Here is a 22,454-nt window from a genome sequence, read left to right as displayed (position 1 = left end):
CCCCCAAACGGTCTTTAGTCCTGTTCACCCCAGCATGGCCACTAGGGTGATCATGGGCTAAGCTCAAGAGCTTGGCCCGGTATTTAGTTGGAACTACCAACTGTCTCTGAGGATGCCAGTCTTCCTGGTGTCCACCAGAAAGAGTTTCCTTGTATAAAAGTCCTCTTTCTACAACAAACCTGGATCGATTAGAAGAGCTGAGAGGCGGTGGGTTGCTCCGTGCCGCCGTCCACGCTCTCTGGAGGCTTTCATCTGCTTCCTGTTCGGTCTGGAACTGTTCCCTTGATGCTGGAGACATCAGTTCCTCATTGGATTGGGGACATAGGCTTGCTCCCTCTGGAAGCGATATAGGGGATGGAGCTGTTTCTGTTGACTGTGAACCGCTCTCCGCTGGTGCACTATGTTGGGATTCAGGCTCCGGCTGAGCCTCTTGTGTAGGGTTATCGGCTGCTGCCAGTTCAGGTTCGGTGGGGCCCTCTGGTGTTGAGGTTGCAAGTACTGGATTCAGTGCTGGCACGGGGTCTGGTGTTGGTTGTTTGGCTGGTTCCGGTTCTGGGACTGGTTCCGTCTGGGTCTCTGGGACTGGATCCACTACTGCTGTTGCAGACATTGGCCTGGGGTCCGGGTCCATCACCTCTGACCGGGCCCTGATAGAAGTTTCCGGAACAGAGCTAGGCCTCACGGCTTGTTTAGCCTGGCTGCGGGTGACCGTTCCCACCCTCTTGGCCTGCTTCACGTGATTGGCCAAGTCTTCCCCCAACAGCATGGGGATGGGATAATCATCATAGACTGCAAAAGTCCACATTCCTGACCAGCCCTTGTACTGGACAGGCAACTTGGCTGTAGGCAAATTGAAAGAGTTGGACTTGAAGGGTTGAATCGTCACTTGGATCTCTGGGTTGATTAAATTGGGGTCCACTAAGGAAGCATGGATAGCTGACACTTGTGCTCCGGTGTCCCTCCACGCGGTGACCTTCTTCCTGCCCACACTCACAGTTTCCCTCCGCTCCAAGGGTATCTGGGAGCTATCTGGGCCTGTGGACCTCTGGTGTGATTCCGGTGCAATGAACTGTAATCTGTTGGGGTTCTTGGGGCAGTTGGCCTTTACATGCCCCAGCTCGTTACATTTAAAACATCGTCCAGCTGACGGGTCACCGGGGCAAGGTGGGTTGCTGGAGAACGGGGTGGTGGGACGATAAGGGGTCTGGAGGGTTCTTTGGGAGGTAGGTGGGGCTTTGGGCGGCCCCCGGTAATAGGGTGTGGTCTGGGGTGGTCCCTTCTGGTCTCCGCTCCAACTGCGACCAGTTTTCTTCTTCTCTGCCACCTCCACCCATCTGGCTCCAATCTCTCCTGCCTCGATTACAGTTTTGGGTTTCCCATCTAGGATGTATCTTTCTATTTCCTCAGGAACACCCTCTAAGAATTGTTCCATTTGCATTAGGAAGGGCAAATTTACTGGAGATTCAACACTTGCTCCTGATATCCAGGCATCCCAATGTTTCACAATGTGGTAGGCATGTCGGGTAAATGACATGTCTGGTTTCCACCTTAGGGCTCGGAACCTCCGACGAGACTGCTCGGGTGTTATCCCCATTCTGACTCTCGCCTTGGATTTAAACAGTTCATACTTGTTCATATGTTCTTTAGGCATTTCAGCTGCCACCTCAGCTAAGTTTCCACTGAGCTGCGGCCTCAGCTCTACCATGTATTGGTCAGTAGAGATGTTGTACCCAAGGCAGGCCCTTTCGAAGTTTTCTAAGGAGGCCTCAGTATCATCACCTGCCTTGTAGGTGGGGAACTTTCTGGGATGGGAAGTGGTACCTGGAGAAGGATTGCTAGGGTTTGTTGGTATATTCTGCTGGGCCTTTATCCTCTCCATCTCCTCCACATGCTTCCTCTCTTTTTCCTTCTCCTCCTCCACATGCTTCCTCTCTTTTTCCTTCTCCTCCTCCACATGCTTCCTTGCCTCCATTTCCCTCTTGTGGGCAGCCTCCTGTACCTCCTTCTCCAGCCGCATGAGTTCTATCTGTCTTTCATGTTCCCTTTGTTTTTCCTCAGCCTGAAATTTGGCTAATTCCAGCTGTAGTCGAGCCGAGGATTTGGCCATTCTAACCTCTCTGTTTTTAACTAACTTTACACCCGAGGTTTAGAAATAAACAAAAAAACTTGGCTGTAAAATTTTGCTGTGCTGGAATAGAATACCTATTCTCTGATAGTGATTGTCAGCGTACAGAAAAAGACAATTCCCTTGTCTCTGCTCTGGGCCCAAATTAAAGCAAAAAACCTCCAACTACTTGGAAACCTGCTTACCCAGCCCAAAGAAAAAAAAATTTCTTTTCAAACCTGTGCTCCTTGTAAAACAAAAAAAAATCAAAATCCTAAAAAAAACCCTGCCACTTTTGTCTCCAGGCAAATGGGTAGAACACACACCCCCTATTTACTTTTAGGAAGAAAAGAAAAAAAAAACCTCTGGGTTGGAAGACTGTGAATTTCCCTGCAGGAGTTAAGTACCCTGCCTCCAGGCAAAGAAAACCTGCAATTCACAAGATAATCCCCTTTTGTCTCTGCTTGGCCACAAAGCAGAGAGAAACCAAGCTGCTTTCAGTTTCAAAGCTACTTTCTGGACTTCCTAAAAATTCCTTTTTAAAATCTGTATTTCTAGTTCAAAAAATCTCAACTGGATCTCAAAATGATTTCAGGTTAATCCCACCACTGTGCCACCATGTCAAGGTTCCTCCCCCACTCTGAACTCTAGGGTACAGATGTGGGGACCTGCATGAAAAACCTCCTAAGCTTATCTTTACCAGCTTAGGTCAAAACTTCCCCAAGGTACAAAATATTACACCCGTTATCCTTGGATTGGCCGCTACCACCACCAAACTAATACTGGTTACTGGGGAAGAGCTGTTTGGACGCGTCTTTCCCCCCAAAATACTTCCCAAAACCTTGCACCCCACTTCCTGGACAAGGTTTGGTAAAAAGCCTCACCAATTTGCCTAGGTGACTACAGACCCAGACCCTTGGATCTTAAGAACAATGAACAATCCTCCCAACACTTGCACCCCCCCTTTCCTGGGAAATGTTGGATAAAAAGCCTCACCAATTTGCATAGGTGACTACAGACCCAGACCCTTGGATCTGAGAACAATGAAAAAGCATTCAGTGTTTTACAAGAAGACTTTTAATAAAAAATAGAAGTAAATAGAAATAAAGAAATCCCCCCTGTAAAATCAGGATGGTAGATATCTTACAGGGTAATTAGATTCAAAAACATAGAGAACCCCTCTAGGCAAAACCTTAAGTTACAAAAAAGATACACAGACAGAAATAGTTATTCTATTCAGCACAACTCTTTTCTCAGCCATTTAAAGAAATCGTAATCTAACACATACCTAGCTAGATTACTTACTAAAAGTTCTAAGACTCCATTCCTGTTCTGTCCCTGGCCAAGACGACTACAGACAGACACTGACCCTTTGTTTCTCTCCCTCCTCCCAGCTTTTGAAAATATCTTGTCTCCTCATTGGTCATTTTGGTCAGGTGCCAGCGAGGTTACCTTTAGCTTCTTAACCCTTTACAGGTGAGAGGAGCTTTCCCCTGGCCAGGAGGGATTTCAAAGGGGTTTACCCTTCCCTTTATATTTATGACGGTAGCAAATTTCCTGGAGAAATACCATCATTATAATCCTTGGCAGACACAAGTAATTAATGCATTATTACTATTGTTCTTGTTCTTATCATGGTAGCATTAACAGGACTCAACCAAGAAAAGGGGCTCGTTGTACTAGGTGCTGTACAAACATCTTTAAGTGACAATTCCTGCCCTGAAAACCTTATAATCTAAAACAAGAAAGATAATCTGGAAGAAAGTATTTTTATTATCCACATTTCACAAATGGGGAACTGAAGCAGGGGGAATTAAGTGGCTTGCCAAAGGTCACACAGGAAGTCTGTGGCAGAGGCAGAACTAAAACTATATTTTCTGAGTCCCAGTCCAGTACCTTAACCACAAACCATCTACCCTCTGTACTGCACTACATCTCTTCCCAATGTTTAGCGGTGTGAAAGGGAGCTGCTCCAATGCTCATGCAAATCAAAGAAGTTCTCAATCATATTCCAAACTGCAGAATTACATTATGGATGATAATAAAGTTACCAGAGTAACTTTATAAAACTGACAGGCTGTCAGTATTTACCATGTAAATAAAACTAAATCCTGTAAACAAATGAGTGGCTTAATCCTGTTGGCACTGTTCTGTATTGAACCAGATGTTAAAGGCTTTATACTCCTCTACACTTGGACCATGTTGTTCCCATTAATGGCTGTGGTGGGTATTCATGCATATGGAAGGGAAAACAGAGTTACCACAAAACGTTGATGTACTGCTGTTTGAACAGCAGGGTCCACAGAGCAACTTAGTGCATGGCATGCCCTGAGGGTTGTAGATTTACATCCCAGATTGTGATCCACTAAGTGTCCAAATAGACAAGCCATTTATATTTGGGGAAGGCTACAAGACAGAATCCTTACATCAGACAACATGTCTAATACAACTTATACATAGCCAATGGGTGGAAGAAAAGATTGTAGACTTTGAAGATCATACCTTTCTGATTATTATTACAGATGGTCCAATGCAGCTAACTTCAGATGCTTTGGGAGTGTTTACAACTGGAGTTTAGGACCATTCATAGATTTTAAGGCCTGAAGGGATCAACTTTGATCAACTAGACCAAACAGATCTACTGGACACCTTATAGCTTAAGCCAGAGACTTTTATAAATTTATTATCATATATAGACCAATACCTTGTGTTTGACTAAAGCATATCTTCCAGAAAGGCATCCGGGTTTAATCTGAAAATGTCAAGAGATAGAAAATCCACCTTTCTATTACAGAGTGTGGGGCTAATTGCAATGGTTGTAGGTTATTTATTTGAAAATGGGGCTCTGGCTCAGACTTTATTGTATTGCCTTAATTTCTTGCGTGACGATAGAGAACTCCAGGTAACTTGGCAATGCCAAGGTGAACTTTAGGAAGAACAGTAACAATAATCCATGAACTATCCTCATTATAACAGGGAAGGAATGTACGTAAAGCCAGGGTGGCACTAATGGTGAAACCATAATAGCAATCGTTTGTAAAGTTTGTTTTCTACTGTTTAAGGGAGGATACGAGACATTTAAGGAAAAAAATAAGAAAAGAAACAAAAAATGATACAAGGACTGGAAGAGCATAAGATGTAAGAAGAAAGTGAGGAAGCTAAATTTATAATGTCTAAAGAGACAAATACTCAGGGGAGACATGACCACGGTCTATAAATATCATCAAGGTACAAATATATTTGGAAAAGGGGAAATATTCAGTTACAGAAGATGGGAGGGCAGGAAGCTAAGAAGGGAAATATTTAGGCAATATATTAGAAGAAAATTTTGAGGAGTAAAAGCAGTTGGGGCAGTAGAATAGACTGGCAAAGTGGTGGCCAATGAACCTCCACTGCAAAATGTTAGTGGGAATGACCTGGGGAGTAATGCTGCACTACACAGGGAGTAAACTCCAGAGCAGATATTTCAATCTCAGCTCTTCCCTGATTCTTGGATCAGCTTCCCCATTCTTCTCCATAAAGTTCCACCTCTTTCTTCCTTCAAAACTCTCCTTAAAACCCCACCTGCCTTGTTCAAACTGTTCACGGCTACTCCTTATCTTTCCAATATTCCCACACCTTCCTGGACCTTGCCATTATTCTAGGCCTTATCTTTATTTATCTTGACTCTCAATGCACAATTCTGTAAAAATGTATGTACCTGCATGCATTGACTCATATGAGTAATTGCATGGGAACTAACGATTTACTCATATCAATCATATGTCATAACTTGTCAGCAAATTAAAGAAGTATGGGCTGGATGAATGCACTATAAGGTGGGTAGAAATTTGGCTAGATTGTCAGGCTCAACGGGTAGTGATCAACGGCTCCATGTCTAGTTGGCAGCCGGTATCAAGTGGAGTGCCCCAAGTGTCGGTCCTGCGGCCGGTTTTGTTCAATATCTTCATAAATGATCTGGAGGATGGTGTGGATTGCACTCTCAGCAAATTTGTGGATGATACTAAACTAGGAGGAGTGGTAGATACGGTGGCAGGTAGGGATAGGATACAGAGGGACCTAGACAAATTGGAGGATTGGGCCAAAAGAAATCTGATGAGGTTCAACAAAGATAAGTGCAGAGTCCTGCATTTAGGACGGAAGAATCCAATGCACCGCTACAGACTAGGGACCGAATGGCTAGGCAGCAGTTCTGCAGAGAAGGACCTAGGGGTGACAGTGGACGAGAAGCTGGATATGAGTCAACAGTGTGCCCTTGTTGCCAAGAAGGCCAATGGCATTTTGGGATGTATAAGTAGGGGCATTGCCAGCAGATCGAGGGACGTGATCGTTCCCCTCTATTCGACATTGGTGAGGCCTCATCTGGAGTACTGTGTCCAGTTTTGGGCCCCACACTACAAGAAGGATGTGGAAAAATTGGAAAGAGTCCAGCGGAGGGCAACAAAAATGATTAGGGGACTGGAACACATGACTTATGAGGAGAGGCTGAGAGAACTTGGATTGTTTAGCCTGCAGAAGAGAAGAAAGAGGGGGGATTTGATAGCTGCTTTCAACTACCTGAAAGGGGGTTCCAAAGAGGATGGCTCTAGACTGTTCTCAGTAGTAGCTGATGACGGAACAAGGAGTAATGGTCTCAAGTTGCAGTGGGGGAGGTTTAGGCTGGATATTAGGAAAAACTTTTTCACTAGGAGGGTGGCGAAACACTGGAATGCATTACCTAGGGAGGTGGTAGAATCTCCTTCCTTTGAAGTTTTTAAGGTCAGGCTTGACAAAGCCCTGGCTGGGATGATTTAATTGGGGATTGGTCCTGCTTTGAACAGGGGGTTGGACTAGATGACCTCCTGAGGTCCCTTCCAACCCTGATATTCTATGATTCTATTAATACTTGCGCTAGAGTGTTTGCAGAATCCACCCATCAGATTTTAAGCTCCTTGGTGGAAGGAAGATCTCCCTCTGAAACAAAAACCTAGCCTTGTCCAGTGAATAAACATCACCTTGATCAATCGGTCCATTAGCCCTCCCAGAGAGGGCACCGATCACAACATGTGTTCTTCTAGCCATTCCTTCAGCCACTCGCTGACCAGGCTGTCAGTGGCACTGGACACCCGATCGGCATAGCGCACCACAGCCCAGAACCACTGAGCCCAAGTGATCCGCAAGCCTCAGCCTTCCAAGTATCTTGTATTACAGGTGCATGCCACTGCACCCAGATAATGTGAATACACAGAAGTGAGAGTAAATATTAAGGGCTAGGCAGTGATCTTGTTCTACTGAGTGAATCGGTGCAATAAGAGCCTGCCCAACTCTTGTTCAACCTGCCTGGATCTTGGATCTAAGTCAGGTGCAGAACCCAGCCTCTGCTTTCTGAATTCTGTCCACTGACAAATGGGTGTAGCCAAGAGTAGCCTACCAGACACAAGGAGGAAGTAAGCTTTAGCCTTTGGAATTTCACTCCTTTCTCATGACTTCTCGGGGGTGGAACAATTATGTACAGCCCATTACTTAGGGGTGAACCTGAAGGCTCAATCTAACCCTGTAAGATTAGATATGTAATTGTAGAGGTATACACCAAGGAACAAAAAAGGTAGGCCATACTTAGAGAAGGGGAACTCCATCCTGGAAAGCAGCGACTCTGAAAGAGATTTGGGGGTCCTGGTGGACAATCAGCTGAATATGAGCTTCCACTGTGATGCTGTGATCAAAAGGGCAAATGTGATTATTGGATGTAAACATTGGGGAATCTCAAGTAGGAGAAGAGAGGTTATATTACTTCTGTATTTGGCACTGGTGTGACCACTACAGGAGTGGCATATCCTATTCGGGTGTCCACACTTCAAGAAGGATGTTGAGAAATTTGAATGGTTCAGAGGAGAGCCAAGATCATGATTTAATGCCTAGAAAACATGACTTACACTCAGAAACTCCAGGAGATCAAGCAATTTAGTTTATCAAACAGAAGGTGAAGGGCTGACTTGATCACCTACATGGGGAATGGAAATATGATAATAGAAGGCTTTTCAATCTCGCAGACAAAGATAACAAGACCCAATGGTTGGAAGAAGAAGCTAGACAAATTCAGACTAGAAATAAGGTGGACAATTTTAAGTGAGGATGATTAGCCACTGGAACAACTCACCAATAATTGTGGTGAATTCTCCATCATTGGCAATTTTAAAATCAAAATTGGATGTTTTTCTGAAAGATATGTTCTAGGCCAGCCACAGCTATTGGATTTGAAGCAGAAATTATTTCAGGGAAACCCTATAGCCTGTGTTATGTAGAAGGTCATACTAGATGATCCCAGTAACCCCTTCCATCTTTGTAATCTAAGAATCTATTAAATGCTTTTCTGATGCTAGTGTGGCTAAGTGCTTTGTGGTTCTGAGTTTCCGACACCATGCAAGATACTTTAAAACTTGTAAAGAGGTGAGAGATTATCAAATAACATCCTCTGTGATCTGTCATTACTCCTACACCACTTGCAAATAAAGGTGCATCAATGCTCCTTTTTTCATGATCACAGGCAGCAGAATACAAATTCCACTAATGTCTTCACTGCAGATCTCCTTGCAATACTTAAGTTAATGAGCAGGTGATTAATGGATATACCCATTAAATGCATTCTCTACTTCAATGGAAACTTCCTAATTGAGACAGATTTAAGTGCTAGACATTAGTAAGCAATTGGAAACAGGAACAACAGAGCACTCAGAACTGTTGGTCTCCTTTCATGTAGCATTTTGACTTTGTAAAGAACTGTTTGATTTACTCACTTACAATCACAGGTGCAGGCTAAGAGTTGGAGCCAAATTGGAAGCCATCCTTAAAGTAAGACCTCACCTCTGTGGTGAACTACTCTTTAATCTTTGTGCTAGGATGGAGCTGCCCATTATGCAGTCCGAGGACCAACTTCATCTCGCAATGTTTTAAAATGTAGCCTCGGGCCATCCTCTCTCTTAGAGTACAGGGTGAAGGCAAAGTTTAACCACTACAGGGATTTAATTGATAAGGAACTCAAACAACAAGCAATTTCTATTAATCAGAGCCCTGCCCCTGCTCCTTTTCCCTGTTGTTAGTGGCAACCCCCTACTAACTTCAGCAATGCAGAATCTGGCTCCTATCAAGGAAGATCCAGGATTCAGTGAGTTTATATTTATTCTAAAATGTATGTATGTGTCTATAGAAATTAGACAGAACCCTTAGGCTCCTGGGAATTAGCCAGTGAAGCCATCCATCTCACAAAGTTTGGACATGTTTCTCTAAGACCTGCCACACAACTTCAACCAACCTGTTGAAGCCCCAGACATCAGAGAAATGGCTCACTCTTCTTATCGCCTCCTCCTTGCAGTCTCGAGAGCATGTACAGTTCTGAACAGAAAGGGAGCATGAGAGATGAGAAGACTGGTGTGCAGAAGGGAGGAAAAAAGCATGGCAAGTAACCTTCCTGTACCTCAGTTTACCCCATCTGTAAACACAATAATATTTGCTCATAGGGGTATACTGAGATATAATATTTAAGTATCTTGCTAAATTGCTATATTAGGATGAAATTCACCCATGTGCAGAGGGCCAGCACAAAGGCTATGCATTGTTTTGGTCTCATTTACGTCCTCTTTTGAGGACTTGGTTCACAGGCACCGGACTGCTCTTTTGCACAGTGTGAATTTCACTTGAAGTCGTCTTATTATTAATGTATACCAGAAATTCACTCCCTATTGAACTGTGAACAATAAATTCTCTTTAGATCTGTGCATCACTTTTTAGAGCTGGTTACAAACAAGAGGGGAAGGGAAAAGGTTTTAATATTGATTAACAGACGTTTCAGTTCCATGCTCCATTCGGAACAGCAGTTAAAGGAGAGGCTCACAAACAATGAGGAGAACAGGGCAAAAGCTCACTGTTGATCCAGATATTGACTATTCACATCACAACTGCCAGCAACCCAAAGCAAAATGAATATTTGAATGGCTCGCAGACACAAGTCATGTCAAACAGGGTAAGTGCATTTGTGTTTATTATGCAGGAGCCTGGGCAGGGAGAATATATGTATTGTTAACAGAATACACACCTCAAACTATATCAACATGGCTTTTGTTTTGACAAAATATTTCCTTGGGGAGGCAGGCACCAGTTCCTGAGCTTTCACAGACAACAATATACATTTTCCAGTTAACTCTAGGTGGGACCGATTCTCCAACTAATTTGCATCTTGCATCGTCCTTTGCATTTGTGCAAAAGAAGCGTACAATTCTACTAAATCAGAATGCTAGTGTATTACATAAGAATATAAGAACTGCTGTTAGGGGGCTTATTCCTTCACCCATTTACTTCCCTGGTCCTTCTCACATGAACCGAGAGCAACAATACCCCGAAGTCCAAAGGTGCAAACAATTCGATGTTTATTGGGGTGAACTTCCAGCAAGCATGATTCCAGTTTCCTTCCTTAGTGTCCCCCTTCCCAGCTCTGACACCACAGAGCCTTACACCTGTGTCCCTGTTCCAATTCCTGCCCTTAGCTAAACATGATTCCAATTTCCCCACCCCCATTCCCGGTTCCCATTTCCCTCCCCCCCCCCCACTTCCTGATTGACTGAAGACTATATAGTAAAACTTGAGTTCTGCTTAGCTATACCTTAACCAAACATTTCCTGAAATTTAACTAACCAATCCTTACATATTGTAACATGATTATGTAACCAATTATATCCCACCACCCTAATTAGTTTACACCCAGCAAAATTAACTATACAGCAGACAAACAATCACAGAACCAGACAGAGACCATGCAAATAAACAATAGCAAAGTGGGAACTATAATGACAAAACTCAATGCTTTTTTTTCCTCTGTCTTCATGAACAAGGTCAACTCCCAGACTACTGCACTGGGCAGCACAGCATGGGGAGGAGGTGACCAGCCCTCTGTGGAGAAAGAAGTGATCCGGGACTATTTAGAAAAGCTGGATGAGCACAAGTCCATGGGCCCAGATGCGCTGCATCCGAGAGTGATAAAGGAGTTGGCAGATGTGATTGCAGAGCCATTGGCCGTTATCTTTGAAAACTCATGGCGATCAGGGGAAGTCCCGGACGACTGGAAAAAAGGCTAATGTAGTGCCCATCTTTAAAAAAGTGAAGAAGGAGGATCCTGGGAACTACAGGCCAGTCAGCCTCACCTCAGTCCATGGAAAAATCATGGAGCATGTCCTCAAGGAATCAATTCTGAAGTACTTAGAGGAGAGGAAAGTGATCAGGAAAAGTCGGCATGGATTCACCAAGGGCAAGTCACGCTGACTAATCTAATTGCCTTCTATTACGAGATAACTGGCTCTGTGGATGAGGGGAAAGCAGTGGATGTGTTGTTCCTTGACTTTAGCAAAGCTTTTGACATGGTCTCCCACAGTATTCTTGCCAGCAAGTTAAAGAAGTCTGGGCTGGATGAATGGACAATAAGGTGGATAGAAAGTTGGCTAGATTCTCAGGCTCAACGGGGAGTGATCAATGGCTCCATGTCTAGATGGCAGCCGGTATCAAGTGGAGTGCCCCAAGGGTCGGTCCTCTGGCTGGTTTTGTTCAATATCTTCATAAATGATCCGGAGGATGGTGTGCATTGCACCCTCAGCAAGTTTGCAGATGACACTAAACAGAGAGAAGAGGTAGATACGCTGGAGGGTAGGGATAGGATACAGAGGGCCCAAGACAAATTGGAGGATTGGGCCAAAAGAAATCTGATGAGGTTCAACAAGGACAAGTGCAGAGTCCTGCACTTAGAACAGAAGAATCCCATGCACCACTACAGACTAGGGACCGAATGGCTAGGCAGCAGTTCTGCAGAGAAGGACCTAGGGGTTACAGTGGACGAGAAGCTGGATATGAGCCAGCAGTGTGCCCTTGTTGCCAAGAAGGCCAATGGCATTTTGGGATGTATAAGTAGGGGCATAGCGAGCAGATCGAGGGACGTGATCGTCCCCCTCTATTCGACATTGGTGAGACCTCATCTGGAGTACTGTGTCCAGTTTTGGGCCCCACACTACAAGAAGGATGTGGAAAAATTGGAAAGAGTCCAGCGAAGGGCAACAAAAATGATTAGGGGACTGGAACACATGACTTATGAGGAGAGGCTAAGGGAACTGGGGTTGTTTAGTCTGTGGAAGAGAAGAATGAGGGGGGATATGATAGCTGCTTTCAACTACCTGAAAGGGGGTTCCAAAGAGGATGGCTCTAGACTGTTCTCAGTGGTAGCGGATGACAGAACAAGAAGTAATGGTCTCAAGTTGCAATGGGGGAGGTTTAGGTTGGATATTAGGAAAAACTTTTTCACTAGGAGGGTGGTGAAACACTGGAATGCGTTACCTAGGGAGGTGGTAGAATCTCCTTCCTTAGAGGTTTTTAAGGTCAGGCTTGACAAAGCCCTGGCTGGGATGATTTAACTGGGAATTGGTCCTGCTTCGAGCAGGGGGTTGGATGACCTTCTGGGGTCCCTTCCAACCCTGATATTCTATGATTCTATGCTTCTATGAAAACAATATAGAAGTGAGGATTTCACATCCCAGCTATTAAGTTTCCTTTTACATCTTCTAGGCCCTTCCCTTTCTCTGGAGGCGATAGGCATTATCAGGACAGGACTGTATTCCTAACAGCCCAATAGCACCTTATTTCAATGTGACTAGGTTGGAATGTGAGGAGGTGACCCGTCGCTTCACAGCTTATGGCTGCCTCTGCTGCTTACCCAAAGGCCTTAGCCTAAGAACAGGGCCTCAGACCGTCACAGTAAGAGAAGGCCCTTACACCAGCAGACAGTGATTTTGATTCTGTTATACCTCTATAACTAGCCAAGTGATAAGAATACCCCTAAATTCTTAGAGTATAGGCCTTTACAGATAGGCCTGAATATCTATATCCTAACAACTGCCATAGTGGGTCAGACCAAAGCACTATCTAGCCCAGTATCCTGTCTTCTGACAGTGGCCAGTGCCAGGTGCTTCAGAGGGCATGAACAGAACAGGTAACCATCAAGTGATCCATCCCATCCCCCATTCCCAGCACACTCACTGTGCACTAGTGCCAATGGCGTCATAAGGTGCAAGGCAGTAGAGAATCAGACCCGTGTCTCCTTTAGCTGGTAATAGTGCAGGGACTGAAAAAACATGTCCAAGAAAGATAAACCTAAACTAAGAAATATGTGAGTACAAATGAGGAGTCATACCTGATGGCTTCCACAAATGAGAGCTTGAGCAACAGAATCAGGGATTTTACTCTTCATTTGAAACCCAGAACAAATTGTATTTTCTTTGTTGTAAATAAGGAAAAAATATCCTTAAGAAAGTAGAGATGGGTCCCAAGGCACAGACTCAAGATCTGGATCTGAAAGTACCCAAAGTTCTCAAGTGTTGGGACACAGGGTCCCTAATAGACCCAGGGACCAGTTCAGATCTGATACTGGACTTTGTCAGCATTTGTGTGTGTTTGAATCTGGTGTTTTGGTTTGGGCCCATCTCATCTATAAGCCAGTCTTTCTATGTATCTCAACAGTTTGCCTTCCAGGATCCAGTCTATGTTGCCTATATATAAATTTTGGACACAGTGTTGGGATTACACTTTTCTCTGAGCAAAGTTTGTACTCCACCATGTCTTCCATAGCTGCAAACTTCTTTGCATATAGTTATGTTGGGAATATAGACATGTTTGCAGCTCCATCAAATGCACAAGCAGCCATTTGTTTGGCATCCATTTTAAAAGCATTTAACTCTAAGATGTGGGTTGTCACAGATGCAGCCGATGTGTCTTCTATAACCTGAACCACTAGAAATGCATCTACTGTCCTACCACTGACATCAATATAATACACGCAATGACTTACTACTTGACACTCACTTGCATCGGTGTATTTGATAGTCATATATGCATTTGTTTTGAATGCGGTGAGAAAGTTCTTCAGTTTTTCACTGTTGAACCACATATTTCTGACCAGTCAGATGAGTTTCTTGCAGAAAGATAGCGAGCATTTGCCGGTCTTGTTCGAAATCAGTGTCCAACTTCAGGATTAACAAGTGAAAATGGACTTAACATTGGCCTCCAGTTTGTAGAGTGTGGTATCTCTTGCTTAAATAGCAAGTATGATGTGACAGACATATTTGTTTTCATAAACTGTGTTGTGTCTTCAGCATTCTTAACAGCCTCATTATGTACTTCTAAAATTGGCTTTGACAATGACTGGTTTATAAGGCTTTCTGCATGTCTATGCAGTCCAGAGGCTTGGTGTTTTGTAGCTTTTTTTCATAGTTTTTTTAGCATTGGCTTTGCTGAATTGTTTGGCAAACCAAGCTCTTGCAATGGGAAGCTTTCCTTTTTCATTAGCTTTTTTGCAAGAGGTCCGCCACTATCCATATTTTGTAACTTCAATAAATGGGGAAAGTTTGACTGACAAACATCAGGAATTGCCGTTAGGTTGTGGAGATGCTGTTTCTTCAGTAGGTAGTTGTATTTGTGCTTCAGGCTGTCATAGAATCATAGAATATCAGGGTTGGAAGGGACCTCAGGAGGTCTGACAGTCACCAAATCCCTTGTTCCTTTGGAAAACTGAAGCATTTGTAGATCCCAGCAGAAGTAGAAGGGCTCCTTTTAGCATGAATACCTTTTCTCACTCCCCACCCCCTTTCTATATAAAATGATTCAGTTAAGTCCTAATATCAGCAGCATCTAATGTACAGTAGCTAGATGTACTTAAAGGAGGAGGGAAAGGGCAAAACATTGTTTTCAAGCTTAGTCAAGAAGAAAAATACACTGTGTTTGCAACATTTCAATAGTTAGTGTAGCACCACGAAGGCTTGTAAAGGATAAACCAAGGACATTTGAATTAAAGTCAGCAATGATCCTGCCGGCATTCTTTCGTAGCCATTTTTATTTTTTTCTTGCAGAAGACAAAGAAGGAGGGGATGAGGAACCATATCATTTTGTGGCATGGTGAATGGATGAATAATCCAAATGACCGCCTTGAAGTGCTTTTGAAATGGGCTTTATTACAATAGTAGCTGCAGAAGTACCAGTAAATAAATATACTCTAATGTATTTAGTATTAAAAAGATTCATTATTCAACAGTTTTTAGCCCGCTCCATATCACTTTATTGTCATTCTAGTAGGGGAAATTAAAAACAAAAGCTGAATCGTGATCTGGTGACCAGCTTCAGATGGTTATGGGCTATGCAAATGAAAAGGCCAGGACTGAGACAGTGACCTTGTAGAAAGTCGGAGAATAAAATATTAGTCCCCACCTCCTGTTATCTAATCTACTGAATCAGCTGTAAACATTAACAATGCCACTTTCCAGAATACAAAGAAGGCTCCTGAATCAGCTGTCATAAAACCAGACAGCAAACTTTGGGGTTATAGATGGAGATGAGAGGAGAAACAAAAGGATATTTAGAAAGAGACACTGCAAAGAAAAGCAAGAAAATGCCAACCAGTGAAAGACAGAGCATGGTAGGTTTTCAAATTTCCTGGAGATGATAGGAGGAGGTTTTTTCATACCATGGCTGAGATCCCAGCATCAACAGATAATCCACTTTATGGTCCAGCCTGATCCCACTGAAATCAATATTCTTCAACTGAAACTGTCTAGGATGTTTTAGGACTAGATTGTGCAATCTTTGCTGATGTCATTTTTCAGTGGAACTCCTCACATGAGTAGGTGTTCATCAGCATGACTAAGGGCTTGTCTTCACTACCGGGGTAAGTCAACCTAAGTTATGCTGTGTGAATAATGTATCTGGAGTCAATGTTTCTTAGGTTGACTTACCCTGGCGTCTTCTCCACACTGCATCAATGGGAGAAGCTCTCTGGTCGACTTACCTTACTCTTGTCAGAGAGGTGGAATACCACGGTTGACCAGAGAGCTCTCTGCCATCGATTTAGTGGGCCTTCACTAGACCCACTAAATCTACCGCTGCAGCATTGCTCTCCCCATAGTGAAGACAAGGCCCAAGGGTTGCACAAATTAGCTTTCACAAAGATATGGACAAATGCAATGCCAGACACATAGTCATTACAAAGTCTTGCAATCTCCTACCGTCACCCACTTTTTTACTTAGGCCTCATATACAATCATTATAAGGCAGCCCCCTCAGAGCACTCTTTAGCACTCCACCATCTCTGTGCATCTAGAGCAGAGAGAATACATATGCACCAGCAGCAGACACAATTTTCTACACGCTGGATCCTAGTGGTGCCCCCCACAGTCTGGCACTTGAGGCGGCTGCCTCAGTTCGTCTCATGGTAAGGCCAGCCCTGCCAGCCATACCATGTCCCAGGGTTGGGACCGTTGTTATTACCTCAGTGTAAAAGAAATGGTGTTTTCAAACCAAAAGAGCACTGATATTATTCAGCCCAAATAAAAGCTTTTGAGACAAATAAGCCGTCTCAACAGGGGTACTGTCAGAGGGAGAGGTAAAAGTGTTGCCTTAAAGGTACAGAAGCAGCAGTGAATACACATACAGCACAATCATTTTTAAAGGTTCTTTTTTAGAATGCAATGTAGTTAACAGTGCTGTGATCCCTCTGGAAAACTTTAATATTGCTGACAAGCAACACGGACAGAACACTTCAAGCAGTTCTGCATCTCAGCAAGGTTTCTCAGGAACAGGGAAGAGCACCAAGTATATTTCCTTGTGCACCCTGTATCATGGGAGAAGGAAGAAGCAGAAGACATACTGGATGAGTCAGAGCTAAATTCAGAGCAGAGGAATGTGTACAGAAGAGGGTAGAAACTGCTTCAAGTATATTTCTTTGTGAAACTTGAGGAACTTTCCACTTTATTAAAAGAAAAATGGCAGGAGTATATTTAGAAGCAATTGGGTTTAATAAAAAGTGTCAAAGAGAAACACAGCCTGAACTTTTTATATTGTTATATGACATACTATGAATATACATACAAAATAGGCTTGATGCATGAATTACTGGGTGAAGATCAATGCCTTGTCTTATACAAGATGTCAAACTGGATAATTTCAGTGGTCCCTCCTGGACTTAAAATCTAAGAAAATGCTGTGTATAAATTGCAATAATATTGTGTATGGTTCTGTTTAGTATTATATACAGTATTCTTAATGCCAATATATAGTCGAAATTTGGGCTTTTACTAGGGTAAGACATTTTTAGTATGTAATTAACTTGGTATTCATTTTCTGTATGGTGTATGAAGATATTAAAACTGTAATTATAAGATTATAATTGTCATTACATTTGTAAATATGAGGATATAAGGACAAATTCTTAGCACAATGGCATCAGATTTGCCCCCCTGCAACAGGATTAAGAACTGTATCTCTGTGGGCTAGTTAGGGGGGGCCTATTTAGATCAAACCTTTGTCACAACTAGGGAGACACTGGTCTAGAACTCAAAATCAGCCTGGTTGAGAAACTTTGAATGCTGGAAGGATGGAGTTGAAATTGTGCCTGGCAGTGAGATTTTAAGGACTTACGAATTGCACTGAAAAAGAGATATTGTTGAATCGAAAAGGAGCGTGCAAGAGGCGCGTTAGTTTGCAGACTGTTGTTGCTTAAATCAGGAACCATGAGCTTCCTTCTCAGAGATCATAACAAGTTTTAGACCTGCCATTTGCAAACCAACCTAGTCAAGAAACTTTGAATTGTCAGTGAAACCTTGGTAATCTAGAGCTAAGAATGTGGCCAGCAAGGCAAAAAGACAAAATGACAAAGAAAAAAGAGAGGGAGAGAGAGGGAGAGGAAAAGCTCTAGAGAAGAGGGTAAAAAAGAGCCAGCTGAAAGCTGGAGAAAGGAAACGAAAATGGAGATTTGGAGAAGAAAGTGAAGAACAGTTTTGGTGTCCTGTAGGGCAGGGATTGGCAATCTTTGGCACGTGCCCGTCAGTGAAATCCATGGGCAGACCGGGACGGCACAGGCTGAGGGATGTGCTGCCACTTCCCGCAGCCCCCATTGGCCTGGAACGGCGAACCGTGGCCAGTGGGAGCTGCGATCAGCCGAACATGCAGACACTGCAGGTAAACAAACCATCCCGGCCCGCCAGCGGATTTCCCTGATGGGCCTCATGCTAAAGGTTGCCGATCCCTGCTGTAGAGTTTTAAGGAAACTCAAAACCCTTGGAACATTAAAAGGCTCAAGTAGAAAAGGCTCACGGTCCACCATGAAGACATGGTGTTTCACCATTCCAGTTCATAATGGGGCAGAAGATTAATGACTTGAATCTCTCTTGAACCTGAACTCTGCTTGGGGCCTGAGAGTGACCAAGTTCTGGAGCCCTGAGAGCCAATGAAAGCTAGAGCTGCTTTCCAGGCAGCTCTCACTTACCCTACTGATGCAGGATCCATAACAGATCCTGTTCCAGTGGAGAATAGGTGTAGTGGAATGAAGTTCCACCAAACCCATTCCCCACCTCCTGGCTATGCCTGATACAATCCCTCCTCCCAGGGTTGTGATGACTGGCATAGGGCCCAGATCCAGCACTCCTACAGCACCAGGGATTTCCTTTCCAACAAGAGAATTCTCTGCTGGTCAGTTTCCAACTCAACAGTACCTCCTGCATGGCACTCAAAAGGGCCAGAACTGAAGCAGAGAATCTAGCCCTCTGTATCTTTTACTGGACCCATTACACCAGCCACATCATTAAAAGTCAGATCTCAAAGCTTCTGAGTCAAATGCCGTGTGTTAGGCTTCCAAAGCCCAGCTTTCAACTGAAGATAAACTACAGCACTTACTGGAGTTCAGACCAGGATAAATGGTGTGAGGCAAAACAAAGAACAGGTGCAGCAAGGACATCAAGATCCTACTAAATAAAGTGCCCCACCAGGTTGTTTTGCAGAAACATGTCCAATTCATCCTGATCCTGATGTACCACTGAGAAAGACTCCACAACTCCTTGAGAGGTCATGGGGAAAAGTGACTCCCTGATTCAATCAATGCCAGCATGTAGTAAGTGATGGTATAATTTTCTCAGTGAGTCAATAGACAGCCTGCTGAATAACACTCTCAGTAGGCAAAGGGTTCAATTAATCTACCCTGGCTTGCACTCCTAGGTAGGCCTTTTTGGATCCTGCAAAGTGGGAAGGTCCCAGAGCCCAGATTCCAGCACAAGCTTGGAGGTCTACTCTGCAATGAAAAGGCCCCGCAGCCCAAGCCATGCAAGCCCGAGTCAGGTGTTGTGGGTCAGCCAAAGGTTTTTAATTGCAGTGTAGACATACCCTACATGCTTCTACTTCATGTCTGCATAACAGAATAGTTACTTAAGAAATATTGGCCACATTTTACTTTAAGGGTACATGTATAAATAATTAGTGAAGAGTTAATGAATGATGAATGGATGTTCTGTAAATGGTAAAACAATTGTTGTTGATTCCAACAGCCAATACATTGCTTATAACCATGGCTTGCAATCATCCAGGGCACCTCCTTCTACTGGGGTGCATATAAACATCTGTATCTCATAGGGCTTATGTGTAACATGTTTACAACATCTAGTAACCATTCATAAACGTAGCCTTAAAATAAATAAATAATGGATGTTCTAATAAAGAGTTAAACAATTATTAGAGAGCCCAAACAATAGATTTTTTTATTGCCATAGTTTATAATAATCTATAATACCTTCAACTTGTGTGCTCATGTCTGTAACACGACTAAAGGTATATTGTTGGTTTTGCTGTTTATCTTTTCCCACATTCCCTTCCAATATGAATTCAATATAAACTCAAAGAAACATTCTGATAAATTATTCACCTTTACCTGAAATAAAGAGGGGATTTAAGGCAAAGACATGAAATCCTCCCAAGATTCTTTCATTTTTATAGAGAAGTGATTTGACCTGCTTTGATAAATTCCTAATGTAGTGTGGAAATGGATTTACTAGACATATAGTATATCATCCGGTTACCTGCCAAGGAACGCAAGATACATGGGGAATCCTATTTAATGTCGATTTTGAAATCCCACTGAAACTAACTGCCTGTTAGATGAAAAGGTCAAATAAATGAGGAGTGCCAACAGGATTTCAGCCATTTCATCACTATCAGCACTCCTCATTTAGAGAGTGAGTGAGTGAGTGTGTGTTGCTGATTGTATTGCAAATCATCTTGTTCATGGAGTGAATTGTTTTGCAGGGTACAAAGCCTTTAGCCTCTAGGTTGCCAGTTCAAATACAGCCTGGATCAACAGTAGCCAAAAGTCATTTACCACCTGATGGCTCCTCAGTGGTATACATGAAACAGGGCAACTTGTCTTCCCAATACACAGGTGGAGCATATCAGCTGAATGCTACGGAGATCTCTTTTGAATCAATAAATGGAATCCTCTCTCCAGACTGCAGAGCAGCAGAGTGGTTCCATGTTTACCACTACAGCCTGTGGGTTGCAGTATCCCATTTCCGTTGTGCCTTCCCTTCCTTGGCCCACCAGTCCTATACAATGTGCTCTGGATGTTACTACAGATCTGTATTGCATAGATTGTAGGAGAGGCGGAATTCTGCATGACCTGCCCACATTCTGCTCCCATCTCTTGTGCAAAAGAAACACACAGTTCCATTGGCTTCAGGGCCTTCTCTGGCAGGGAAGAAGGATGCTCCAGTAGGCTAGGAGACCCATGTTCCATTTCCTGCTCAGCTAGAGATTTCCTGTGTGACTTTGGGCAAGTCACTTTCTCTCTCTGTGCCTCAGTTCCCCACTGGTAAAATGGAGCTAATAGCACGTCCCTATCTCACAATGGCATTGTGAGGATAAATACATTAAAGATTGTCACGCACTCAGATACTATGGTAATGAGGGTCATATATACACTGTAAATAAATAGGCAGAGTTTGCCTCATCTGGATAAACTTTGAATTTATACAGTATAGCTGTAATCTAAAGATGACAAAGAACATTACGGACATTAATTTGGATTCATAATACCGTTGTGAGCCTGGGATCTTATGAGTTCATGCACATATTGCCACTGTTACATTCTGTATGAAGTATGCTACATGGCTTCTACATTAAGGTTCGTATTAAGAATTGTTCATGTCACTTTAGCATGTGATTTCCATATTTTTTTAAATGATCGGACTTCTTTAAAGGTTGTGTTTATTCCTACATTTTCTCTTGAACTACAATTAGAAACATTAACTACATTTAAAGCACTTTTAATATTTACCAGTGGGATTTTCAAAAGATCTTAGCATTAGCGTAACTCTGCTCCCACTGAAGTAAAACGTAAAACTCCCATTGACTTCAATGAGAACAGTGTTCGATCAAGGCTGAGCAAATTTGAAAATCCCACTCTAAGTGGATGCCTTTCCATACGGTATTTTTGTCATACCAAATGGGTCCAATTTAGTGTACAATAGATGTTATATAGCAGAACAAATATACAATGTGAAAGCTAAAGGCAAATAGTACAGCTAATGAAACTTCAGCGCAAAAGATCAAATTCAGAAGGTATGTAGAAAGGTGCAACTTTACTGAAGTTTTACATACATTACACCAGCTCTAAATTTGACCAGAAGATATTATTAAACTCCAGTTTTAAAACATATCACTGTCAAAGATAACAAGAGCCATTTTGGACCAAATGGGGAACAGCAAAGTATCCACAAGAGTATATATATCCTGTAGCAAAGCTTTGGGAAATTTATTTATTTATTTCAAGGACTGACTTGAGTCCTTAAGGGGCTCTTAATATTAATGTTTCCTGGGAACTGTCCTCACCTGACCCACACAAGAAAAATGAAACATGGTAAAATTAGGGTGTTTTCAGTTCTCAGTCCCCAACTCAAAACTCCCATGTGGCGTGTTAATGAATTTAAACAGGCTGCTTAATCTGACCATTTAAATTGTTAAACTTTTCCCAACGTGGCTGATTTCCTAGTCATCATCTCAATGTATGGCACACGTATGTGGACTATTATTGTTTTTTTTGTGCTAAAACCAGTGCGGGCTATAGGAAGTGATCAGTTGGAATGCTACATTTTTGTAAGCCCTTTGCACACTTGCTATTCAGTCAGGTTACGGTACAGGATGGGGAGGTAACCTATTCCTCTTTGCCCACCTCTGACAATAGGATTGATACAAACACAATTTTTCACTTGCTCCCCTGTCATACAAGGTTACTGACGGATGAGACAACTGCTTACCAGTCTCTCCTTCCAGCAGTGCAAATCTCTACCTCCAGTAATGGAGGAAGGCAGTGCCCTGTCACAGCACTGGAAAATGAAGGCAGCTTTCTGTCCTCTCTCTCTCTCTCTGGCAGCTTGGGGCCCGCAAAAAGCATAATGCTGCTCTAAATCCAGTCCCAGTAGATGAGATCCCATCAATAAGAACACCAGCAAAACTGGTGCTAATTGACAAACTTGTT

Source organism: Lepidochelys olivacea (assembly GCF_965140295.1).
Source record: "Lepidochelys olivacea isolate rLepOli2 genome assembly, chromosome: 4".
Classification (NCBI taxonomy): Eukaryota; Metazoa; Chordata; order Testudines; family Cheloniidae; genus Lepidochelys; species Lepidochelys olivacea.
This window is presented reverse-complemented; position numbering follows the sequence as displayed.